Source organism: Hippopotamus amphibius, chromosome 9, assembly GCF_030028045.1.
Source record: "Hippopotamus amphibius kiboko isolate mHipAmp2 chromosome 9, mHipAmp2.hap2, whole genome shotgun sequence".
Taxonomy (NCBI): Eukaryota; Metazoa; Chordata; class Mammalia; order Artiodactyla; family Hippopotamidae; genus Hippopotamus; species Hippopotamus amphibius.
In genome coordinates, this window is record NC_080194.1 from 143,231,694 (window position 1) to 143,240,105 (window position 8,412).

The following is an 8,412-nucleotide window of genomic DNA, read 5'->3' on the forward strand; positions in this document are numbered from 1 at the left end:
AGGACTTGGCCCGGGGGCTCTGCGGGTAGGGCGCAGTGCCCTCTCTAGTGGGGGCCCTGGGGTCCCCCCCCCCGGCAGCACTGGTTTCTCCAGGCCCGTGTCCTCAGTTTTGCGGGTGACGCCGCCCCCACCGCGTCCAGGCTCCCGGAAGCCGGGGCCTCCCCTCCGGTCGCCGCCTGGTCTCCCCGCCGGGCCGGGCTCCCGAGCCCCCAGGCAGGGTCCCTGTCCGCTGGGCGCCTGCTCCGCTGGGGCCACCAGGGGGCGCTGAGGCCAACCCGGCCCCGGGCCCTCCGGTCCGGCTGGAAGGAGGCGGGACAGGCCCTCGGGGGGTGGGGCCGGGCGTTGCCCCACAGGCCCCGGTCGGTCACGGCCTCGCAGGCCTCCCTCGTCCCCGTCCTTGCTCTCACCAGCCTCCCTGGTCCCCGGAGCCCCTGACGGGCCGGCCACCACGCCGCTGCCTGTGCGCCGGCCCCTCCGTGTCCAGATCCCGCCCGTTCCTCGCTGGAGCTCCAGGAGGCCTGTCCCACCTGGCTGGTTTCTTGGCTCCTGTCGTGTGGCTTCTGCTCAGGCACATGGAACTGGCCTGATGGCCACCCCTGGCGGCCCCCGCCCCACTGCAGCCCCTGCAGAGAGTGGCGTGGAGCTGAAGGGCCCCCTCCTGCCTCCGGGCCCGGGTGCCGTGCCAGGAAGTGCCACGCCACTTTTCCATGCCACAGCCCCACCCGCCTGGGCTTGGGACCGCCGTCGGGACACCCGCGGGCCCCGAAGTGCCACCGCCTCCCCCGGGGCCAGGCGAGGGCTGGGAGCACGGGCACGGGGGTTCGGGAGGGTGGGGGCTGGGGCGTTTCACCCCAACACTGGGCTGGGTGAGGGGCCAGCAGGCAGAGGCAGGCCCTGGGGGAGCCCTTGGGCCCTCTTCCTGCTTGTCCCGCCGATGTCAGGGTCGAGGCCCAGCGGAGTCTAGGGGAGTGGGGATTCCGACCGCCCACCGCCTTCAGGTGGGCAAAGGCAGATGTCCTGGCAGGGCTGTGGGCAGGCAGCGGGTGCGCGGGCGGCACCCACGGACGCTGCGCCTGCCAGCTAGGGTGCTACGGCATGGCCTGGCGGGTGGGGGCAGCGGGACCCTCAGGGATGGCACGTGGGAGGTGGTGCGTGGAGGACGTGGGCAGAGCGGGTGTACAGGCAGTGGTCCCCGTCTCCGTGCACGCCATGCGGCCAGCTCTTACACAGGTGTGCCCGGCCCAGGGCCTCAGGAGAAGGGGCCCGGGGGCCCGGTGGATGGCAGGCGGGGGCATGGGTGTGCGTGGGGGGTGGGCTGAGTGTGCGCATGTAGAGGCTGAGTGAGTCGCCTTGGCGGGGGGTACGGCTGCCTGACCCGCTCCCATCTGCACAGTGTGAGTGGGGAGCCAGAGTCCCCGCTCCCTGCGTGTGCCCCGTGGAGTGGAGTGGGGCTCGGCTGCCAGTGGGGGAAGTCCAAGGTCCAGGAGCGCAGCCGGTCAGAACCTTTGGATCCTGACTCTTCTGCCCCGGCTCAGCCCCAGCCACGTGCCTCTGAAGCTCACGCCTGCCATGTTCCCTCCCGCCACAGGGCCTTTGCACAGGCCACGCGTCGCTCTCACTGCCCCTTGTGCCCGCTGGCACTCCATCAGCTCTCGCTCCTGTGGCACGTCCTCCAGGAGGGCGTGCGGCTCCCGGGCCGTGTGCCTTCTCCCCTCGGGTGCTGTGGGCTCTCCGTTTGTCCCTCCACACCAGACGGGGAGCTGGAGGGTCCGGCTGGGTGGTCGGAGCTGTCGTTCCAGTCAGGGTCCGCCTGGCCTGGACCAGGGCAGGGGAGGGAGGGAATGACGTCCAGTCTCCTCTGAGAGCCCGAAGCCCCGGACCTGGGGGGGTGGGGGGGCGGGGCTGTGGCAAAGACACGAGGTCAGCCTGTGTGCCCACCCCAGCCCCCAGACCCGGGCTCTCCATGGGGCTGCTCTCGCCTGGCTCATGGCCCGAGAGGCCTGGGAGGTTAACCGGTCCTGGCAAGGGGCTCCATGAGTGTCAGGAAGGTGGGAGGTGGAGGGCGCCCGTCCTGGACACGTGACCCTGTCAGCTGAGCTCTCCTCTCTGGGCCTCAGCCTCAGGAAGAGGGGCTGCATTCACCCACCGACGAGAAAGCGGAGGTACCGAGCTGAGGTGCCCCAGGGGAGTCCCCCCTGGGCCCCACAGTCCCCTTCGCTCTGGGGGAGGGGAGGCCCCGGGGAGGATCAAAGGGCACCCGTGGCCAAGTTTCCTTCACCAGGTGGGGCCAGGTGCAGTGTTGCCATGGTGATGAGCTCACCTGTTTCCTTACAGCCTTATAACAAACGTCTCCTGGTTTCATTTTCAGTCCTGGGAAGGGTTGGACCCTGATCTTCAAATAGGCCAGACAGCTGGCAGGCAGCTGGGCAGAGGGCCAGGGAGGTATGCACAGCTTGGGCACCAGGGACCCCACGTTCACCCTGGGAAGGCTGGCTTATACCCCCAATTCACAGATGAGGGCCATGAGGTCCAGTTGTCTAAGGTCACACAGGGCAGAGCTACCAGGGGTCCCGGGCCAGGACCCTCCCTCACCCCTGTTCTCTCCCTCAGAGCACCTCTGACCCAGTTCGGCCTGGCCAGGCGGGGGTGGGGTTATTTCAGGTGTCTTGGCAGGGAGGGACGTGGTTTAAGGGCCCCCCCAGGGCCTGCCATCCCCGTCCCTCCACGGGGAATTGACCCGTTCGGAATGCTCAGGCGAGGACAGGTGGACAACTGGCATCCAGGTCTCCACCCAGAGCCCTCTCCCTGGTGCAGGCCCAGGCTGGGCCCCCAGGGAACCGGAGGTCACACCCCACAAGGCTCACGCCAGGAGTTGGGAAGGGCTGTTCGAAGAAGGTGGAGTGTCGAGTGGGTCTTGAAGAATGAGTAGTTTTCCAGGTGAGGACTCAGCTGCTCAGCCTACATCTAGGGCACAGGGCTCTCATCCCATGTAGGTGGTGAGGCCCCAGCCCAGGATTCCCGTCTCAGCCCTCCTGGTATAAAGTGTGGCCTGGAGGGGACTGTGGGCCTCAGTGGGGAGCAGGGGGTAGGCCTTGCACATACAGGGCTCAGCGGGCATTTGTCCAGTGAGTGGTCACAGCCACATGCAGGGAGAGGAGTGGGATTGGGGCGGGATTTCTGGCAGCAGAGCCCAGCGCCCTCCTGACCCCAGTGATGGAGGAAGGAGCTGCTGACAGCCACCTGCTCTGCACATATGGCCCAGCCTCCTGGGGGCCTCCCAAGATGCTGGGTCCCATAGACCCCTCGGACCCTTTCATCCCTGGTCCACATCAGGGCACCCACAGGCCAGAGCCTAAGCCAGGAGAGCCTTTGGGCAGGAGCTGAGGGGCTGCCAGGTCAGAGGCCAGAGTGCAGGTGACCCCACCTCAGGCCACTCACCCTGGGTCCCCTCATCCCTGCCCTGGGCGTCCTCACCCTGAATCTTTGCGTTCCACTCCTGGAGTCCTCTAATCTTGCTCCTTTCAAGGCCAGCGGCAGCCCTGTCTAACCTCTCACCCCCAAACCTGGGGCCGGTAACTCGAGGCACCTCAGGGCTCTAAGGCCAGCTCAGCACTCCCTGACTGTGGCCTTGGGCAGATCACTCCCCTCTGCTTCCACACCTATAAAGCGGTGTGAAAGTAAAGCCTGAGTCTCAGGGGGCTACGAGCACAGAGCAAGGGCTCAGTGAAGGGTGCCTGTCATTGTGACCTGCTTGATGAACAGAGAGGTGCTGTGATCTGGCGAAGGACACACAGCCGTGGAAGGCAGGGCCGGGGCTTCCTTCCGCCTTGGTCCTGCTGCCTGCCGCCCCCGCCAGCCCCTCTGTGCTGGTAACAGGACAGGAGGGACAGGCCGCATTATGAGGGGTTCCTGTAAGTGGCGTGAGGAGGATTAATAATGTATTTATAACACACCGTCGGGGTAGCCGAGAGTGATCTATAAATGTGCGGTAAATGTTTTATAATGTTTTTGTAACCCGTTATAAATGATGAATGGCAGACTATAGACGCTGGATCAAATATTTATAACGCATTGTGTGCAACGTCGGGCTGCTACAGTTCGGGAGAGCCATTAATAATAAAGTGGATGGAAATGTAAAAGTTACCGACGTGCCCAGCAAAGCCATTTATAATGAAATGTAAAATTCGGCTGTTGGAAGCAACCCACGAACCCCGGGCGAAGCACCGGCCGGGTTCCCCAGGAGCCCGGGGAAGGAGCGGGTCGTGAATTATTCGTGATGTGTCCGGATGAGGACGTATACTATCCATAGCGCGCCGTATAAATATGCTATTAATACACCCAAGGCAGCATGCGGTATTCCGTGGGCCTAATTAATTAATGGGTGGCCTCTTAATAGGGGGTGTCACAGCTTCCAGCTGCCTCCTGCCTGGGTGCCGGTACCCACAGCCGCCTGTGCGAGCCATTGGCTGACCTGATCGTGGCCTTGGGAACTGGGGGACAAGGGGACACCCCTTGGACACTGCTGTGAAGCCAGCGTGAGCCCCCAGCGTGGTTCTCCTGCAGGTGGTGAGGGGCCGGCCTCCATCTGGGGCCTGTGCTCACTCCCCCCGGCAACCGCCTCCCACGACCGCAGTGGCCACCGTGGGCTGGGCGGGGAGCCGCGCTTGCACGGGTCCGCCTGGCGCTGCGGGGGATGAGGGCCCCTGCCTTGCCATGAGGAGCAGGGGCTCAGAGAAGCCAGGGCGCCAGGGCAAAGCCGCTGCGCGAGGCTGCCGACCTGGGCCTGCCCGCCAGAGTCCAAGCATGTCTATCACGAGAGCCAGGGCTCCCGGTTCTGCCCCGCACGGCACTTGTTTGTTGAGACACCCTGCGGCAGCGGTGCTGTGGGCACGTCAGTTTGGGGACCCCTGTGCAGCGTGGCCGCTCCCCTGGGAGTCACAGTGCACGGCCGGGGAGGAAGGCTGCGGGAAGTCCCGCAGGAAGGGTCGCTTGGGTGGGTACCTCCCCCCTTCTTTCTCTTGCCCCCCACTCCCTCTCTGGGATCCCCCCTCTGCCGCAAAGGCTTGGGGGCACCACCAGGTCTGCTGTGTTTGGGCAGGTGCCCCCCGATTCTGTTCCAGCTTAGGCCATCAGCCTTGGTGACGTGTTACTTGGGGTTGAATCTACAGACCCCACCCCACCACTCCAAGGGGCAGGGCAACCCCCTTAGGGGCCCAGTAAGCGCACACCCAGGAGCTGGCTTTTTGGAGGCAAGTAAGTGCTGCCTCTGGTCTGCTTCCTGGGTCCCCAAGCACTGTCCCTGCCAGCCTTCCCCCCGGGGAGGGCTCTGCATCGTCCCCAAGGGGCCTGAACACATGCCAACAATCAGGAGGGGGGAGTTGAAGCCACCTGACCTGGACGTCCTGCCCCGGACCAGGGTGGCCACTCGGGCAGGACCCTGGGCTGGGCTGACCCAGGCTCCTCAGGCCCTGCCCCAAGCAGGGGCTGGCGCTCCTAGGGTCCAGCTTTGCCTGGCTGATCCAGGGGTCCCCTCTTTCCTCAGAACCTCATTTTCTTCAGCTGCGGAATGGGTAGGGTCAACCCACTTTTTTTAAAAAATAAATTCATTTATTTATTTATTGGCTGTGTTGGGTCTTCGTTGATGCACACGGGCTCTCTCTAGTCGTGGCGAGTGGGGGCTGCTCTTCATTGTGGTGCACAGGCTCCTCATTGTAGTGGCTTCTCTTGTTGCGAAGCACGGGCTCTAGGTGTGTGGGCTTCGGTAGTTGTGGCACACAGGCTCAATAGCTGTGGCTCATGGGCTTAGTTGTTCCGTGGCATGTGGGATCTTCCCAGATCAGGGCTCGAACCCGTGTCCCCTGCATTGGCAGGCGGAGTCTTAACCACTGCGCCACCTAGGAAGTCCCTCAACCCGCTTTTAAATGAGAAAATGGGTGTGGAAACCCTAGAAGAGGCTGGAGTGGGGGCCTGGCCAGGCCCTGCTGTGCCCCCCGCCCACCTTTTCTCCAGCTGCAGCCCGCTTCCTGCCTAGTTCCTCCATTCCTCGATGCTCCTCCGTGTTGTCGTTCCCGCTGCAGGGCCTCTGCCTGGGACACTCTTCCCTTTCCTCTGTGACAAGCCAATTCCCATTTACCCTTCAGGTCTCAGTTCTCATGTCCCTTCCCCAGGGAAGCCATCTCCAGCCTCTGGACCAAGACAGGACCCTTCTTCCACCAGCTAATGGCACTGTGTGTCCCCTTGGAGCACTCTCATGGGGCAATTTTGCATTTTTCTGGTATGTGTATCAGTCAGGATAAGAATGCCAGCTGCTGTGACAAACAGGTCCCAAAAATGCCAGCAACTGAACCCAGCCTGCATTTGTTTCTCATTCACCCAGAGGCCAACCTGGATGTCCCCAGTCAGTAATGACCTTCTGCCTGACCCTGAAGGTGTCCAAGCTCCTCCCACTGCAGCCCCATCATCTAATAGGTCCTTTGCCTCCAGCCAGTAGACCCAGGAAGATGGAGAGTGTGAGGTACACCCATCACCTCCAGAACTCAGCTACATGGCCCCACTGACCTACAAGGGAAGCTGGAAACATTGAACCAGGCAGAGAAAACAGCAAGTGCAAAGGTCCTGGGGCAGGAACAGGAGGCTGCTCAAGGGGCAGTCGTAGGAAGTGGGACGGGTAATGATGGCCCGTTTTGCAGACAGTGCCTTCCTTGTGAGTGAAGTAGGGGAGGGGCCAGAAGAGGGTTTGAGAAGTAAAGAGGTTTGGGGGGGGCAGTGGTGATGTTCTGGCTCTTGTGGTAGAGATTTTGTGTTAAGAATAGATGCAGGTGGCAAGCCAGAAGCAGAGGCATGGTTAGAAGTGCAGGACCAGCGAGGGCAGAGGCTCTGAGGCCAGAGGGGGTGGGTGGGGCCAGGGAGCAGCAGGAGATGTGATAAGGGGCCCGGACTTCATTCAAAGTGCTGTAGAGGCCAAGCAGGGAAGGGCTTGTCCAACTGGCTTTCTAGAAAGATCCCTTGGCTGCTGGGGAGGGGTGGACTATGGCGGCCAGAGGGCAGGAGGGAGCCGAGGGAGACTGGCCAGCGGTCAGGGGTGAGGTGTTGGTGGCCTAGATGGGAGGGGCCACACTGGGGGAAAGTGGGCAGACGGGGGGTGTCTTGGCTTGGGGGGCCGTGGAGAGCAGCAGGCCGGCAGAAGGATGTGCTGTTTGTCAGGTGCTCGTGGGGACACCACTACACATGCCGCCTCCCAAGTCACTGTCCCCAGAGGGGGCTACGTGGTGACCCGTGGGGGCGAGGGTGCAGCTTAAACTCCTGAGAATCAGAGCTCTGGCCACCTCGCCCTCCTCTGCCTGTGAGGGAGATGGGTCCCCAGCCTGGTCTGCCCCTCATCTTGCCCTTTAGCCTCCCTGCCCCCCGCTGGCAAATTCTTGGCCTTGGCCTTGCCCCACCTCACTGGCTTTTCCCGTTCTCCTAAATGCTGCCCTGGGGGGTCAGGAAAACCCGCTTGAATTCTGGTTCTGGGACTAGCCACCGGCCCAGCTGAACTGGCAGGACATTGTCCTTTGTCCTCTAGCTGGGAAACCCCAGCAGGTCAGGGCAGCGGCCACAGCCAGAGACAATCCCAGGTCACGTGGGCTTCCTGTCTAGCACCTGCTTGCCCCTTACCCCCCACCCACAGGGAGCTCCCCACCGCAGGGTCCAGCTGCAGGAAAGAGCTGGCTCTGGCTGGAAGACGTCTCCACTCCTTCAAGTGGGCACAGACGCCACCCTGTCCCCCTGCTGCATCTGTCTCAGGAGAACACCTTCCCTTCTGCAGGGCCCTGTCTGGACAAGCCATGAGCCCAGTGCCAGACGGGCGGGGTCACCTCACTTGTCTGGCTGTCCGCGTGCCCACAGACAGGGTTCCCCGATAATGTGGAGGGGAGCAGCCGATAACGGAGGTCCCCACAAGAGGTACTTTTCCTTAATGACTTGGGTCACCGATGCTCAAAGTGGAAAACTGGGAAACAGACCAGGACACCAAAACCCCCAGGGGTCTCAGGCCCCAGGAACAGCCGGTGCGCACAGGCCGCAGGAGGGGAGGCTCCTGGAGGGCAGGCTCCTGGAGGGCGTCGCCCCAGCAGCAGGGCCACCTCGGGCAGCGTGCCCCTTCCCCAGCCTCCGCTGCGTCTTCCGTGAATCCGGGAGACCTACACGCCCGCCGGCAAGAGAGGCCGGGTGGGAAAGTGCTTTGAAAGTCTGGAAACACGAGGGGCGTTCCTGCTGCGCTCCGGGCGGGGGCGGGGGCGGGGGCGGGGGGCACCGGCCGGGCAGGCCTCAGTTTCCCCGTCTGTAAAGTGGCCTCGACCACACTGCTCCAGGAGGGTGGTGGGCGGGCTATCGAAAAGAAAGACCATCTGGAAGCCTCCCCGGGACCCCCGG